The 3,362-nt window shown below is 47.9% G+C and overlaps 1 non-coding gene across 1 annotated transcript; it reads left to right on the plus strand.

Moving 5' to 3' along the window:
* Positions 1–2,861: 2,861 nt before the first annotated feature.
* Positions 2,862–2,934, plus strand: trnam-cau (transfer RNA methionine (anticodon CAU)). The gene has a single exon. It is a non-coding gene; the product is annotated as a tRNA-Met (tRNA).
* Positions 2,935–3,362: the final 428 nt, after the last annotated feature.

The following is a 3,362-nucleotide window of genomic DNA, read 5'->3' on the forward strand; positions in this document are numbered from 1 at the left end:
CATCTGCTCACTTCCATCCAAGGTCCCAGAGGATCCTTGCACATCTGGCAGAGATTTACCTGTGCTCCCACACACACCATCTACTCTGTCTGTTGCTCTTGGTGTGGTCTCCTCTACACTGGGGACACAGGACACCTATTTGCGAAACGTTGCAGAGAACATTGTTAGATTAGATTACTGACAGTGTGGAAACAGGCCCTTCAGCCTAACAAGGCCACACCGACCCTCCAAAGTGTAACCCACCCAGACCCCGTTTCTTCAAAGACTCTGTCTGTCCTCAGTTTCCTTCTGGCACAGTCACTAAACAGCCCCACCAGTCTGTGGCTGAACACCTTAACACTCCCTCCCATTCCACCAAGGACATTCAAGTCCTGGGCCTCCTCCACCGCCAAACTTTGACCACCTGATGCCTGGAGGAAGAACGCCTCATCATTCACCTTGGGACCCTCCAACCACACTGGATTGATGTAGATTTCACCAGTTTCCTCATTTCCCTTCCCTCCAACTTATCTCAGAACCAACCATCCAACTCAGCACAGCCCTCTTGAACTGTCCTACCTGTCCATCTTCCTTCCCACTGGTCTGCTTCACCCTCCTTTCTGACCTGTCATCATCACCCCCACCTCCATCTACCTATTACATTCCCAGCTACCTTCCCCCCAAGCCCAGCCCCCTCCCGTTTATCTATCAGCCCCCTTGGTCCAGCCATCCATTCCTGATGAAGAGCTTATGCTTGAAGCATCGACTCTCCTGCTCCGCGGATGCTGCCTGACTAGGGCTGTGCTTTTCCAGCACTATGATTTTCAATTCTGATCTCCGGCATCTGCAATCCTCACTTTCTCCAAGAGCATGACTCTGTACAGCAGCATGTCCAAATGCATACATCATCACCACCACTGACAAGTGGAAGGGGGAAGGAGAGGTCTGTCTCTCTGTTACTGACCCAAGGGAGAGCAGACTGACCCTACTGTGTCTCTGTCACTGACCCAGGGGAGAGCAGACTGACCTCACTGTCATGTCCAGTGCACATGTAGGAGACACGTCACGTGCACAAAGATTGCACAAAGATTTTGTTTCATGCGAAGTTCTCAGGGTCTGAGAGGAAGGGTCCATCACACTAACAGCCAGAGGACATTTCCCTGTGTCTTCCCACTGAAACTGAGCTGGAACAGAGCTACTGTAAATTCAATGAATTGGTCACGTGACTCCAGGTCCGTTTGCTGAAACAGGATTCTTTAAAACGGAGAGTAACTGGCAATGCGAGAGTTAATGATGACCGATGGTCATTCTGTAGAAGAGTATTGTTACCATGCTCTGATCCTTCTGCTAAAATAAATAGGGCATTGGCTTTCCTCGCGCCGGCAGCCCGTTTCAAAGCCGAGGAGAAACCTGATTTGCTGGTGTCAAAGTGCACCACAGATTCCTAACGTAGTCTCTCCATCACTTGAACGCCAAAGCAGTCTCTGAAGGGAGCTGTCTGCCATTTTACAAAGTGCGAAAATCAGCATCCGAAAACCTGAATCATGTTTTGGAGTAGTTTTCATGTCAGTGGCTCACTCCATCAGCAACAGCAATGGATGAATTTGCAGTCTCAGATGAAGCTCTGGACTTGTCCTATCATAGAGTCACTAATATTAACGTGTGCCCCCGAAATCTAAGCCATGTTGGAACTGAAACTGAGGAAACGACGGAAAGGCTACCGAACGACATTGTATCCATTTTGTTTTCTTGACATCACAGAGGAGCAGAAAAAGGAAAATAACACAGCGAGGTACGTGTAGCTCTGCTGAAACTTCTTCTTGCTGATTCAGTCAGCAGCGAGAGACGTGAAGGTGACCCAGGCGGGAGAGCTTTTCACATGGAGAACAAAGAGCAGTCGCGTACAGTTAGCACCTCTTTGACATCTCGTGGGGGTGTGGGCGCTGCCTTTTGAATTCTGTCATGATGTTCAGTAACTGTGTTTCGTGCATCTCTAATAAGCACCATGGAATTTAGTGAACTTTACTGAGTCATTTCTCATCGATTCCCACACAGGTTTCCAACTCAGCTGGCAGCCATGGGGCTCATGTCCAGGTGTGGACAGCTCTGCAGCAAATTGCACAGTTAAGGTACAAGAGAAGGAAACTGGCAACTCGTACCGGCCTGGGGGTTTGGACAGACTCACAATGTGATCTGTCCTTTTCGGATTCGAATGGTAACTCAGCTTTTCAGCTGGAGACCATTCTTTGGTACTCCTTACTGCAAAACAGTCATGGTAAGTGTAACTACGCTGCACAGTATGATCTGACACACGGCCTGCTCAGTTTTGTACATTTTTTCCTGTAGTCCGATGTTTTTTCATGGTACAATAGTCGCGAAAGTTGTTCTGTTTTGAGCAATGGGCGAAATAATTTAGCAAAAGAAGAATCTAAATTCCAGTACTGTCGTACAGCTCACAGTTTTTGTATCGAATCGCAAGTGAATGTACTTTTTCTCAGACACATTACATTTGTCACTCAAACGAGTCTCAGAAGGTAGAATAAGTTTCCCATTGATTTTTGTTTGGATTGTAGGGCTATCATGATCTGTTGTAAAATTGATATTGTAGCTCGGTGTACAATGCGAGAAGGCAGGGACAGTGGAACCATTTCCCTGTGACTTTGCTTCGGTTGCTTTGGAAGAGCACCATTGAAAATGTATGAAAATGCATGACTGCTGCGTCTGGGCTATGGTCGAACGGTCTAAGCCGCTGGGTTTACATGCCAATTAAGCTGGTCAACAACCAGCTCTCCTGAACAGGAAGATGAAGCATGAAACAGCTGCAAATCCCAATGTTGAACGACTCTGAGCAGCAGCAGCCGAAAGAACCAGCAGCTTGTCGGGTTTCTGTAGTGTAGTGGTTATCACATTCGCCTCATACGCGAAAGGTCCCTGGTCCAAAACTGGGCAGAAACAGCCTGGTTCTGTATGGCAGTTTCCCGGGTTGGCGCGCGCGCGCTGCGCTTTCTTGCTTACTGCTTTCACAAGTAAACCTAACTGCGAATTTGCAGACCCTTATCTGTTGCAAAGATGAAAAGGACTGCAGTTCCACTTCATTACAGTGCGAAACGTTGTATAGTCGTTTCTCCTCCCTGGTCCTGAATGTGCGCCGATGTACACATCACCGATGGCCATTCTGTAGAAGAGTATTGTTACCATGCTCTGATCCTTCTGCTAAAATAAGTAGGGCATTGGCTTTCCTCGCGCCAGCAGCCCGTTTCAAAGCCAAGGAGAAACCTGATGTGCTGGTGTCAAAGTGCACTACAGATTCCTAACGTAGTCTCTCCGTCAATTGAACGTCAAAGCAGTCTCTGAAGGAGCCTCATTTGGAAGCTGTCTGCTAT

The sequence above is a fragment of the Hemiscyllium ocellatum genome, chromosome 44, assembly GCF_020745735.1.
Source record: "Hemiscyllium ocellatum isolate sHemOce1 chromosome 44, sHemOce1.pat.X.cur, whole genome shotgun sequence".
Classification (NCBI taxonomy): domain Eukaryota; kingdom Metazoa; phylum Chordata; class Chondrichthyes; order Orectolobiformes; family Hemiscylliidae; genus Hemiscyllium; species Hemiscyllium ocellatum.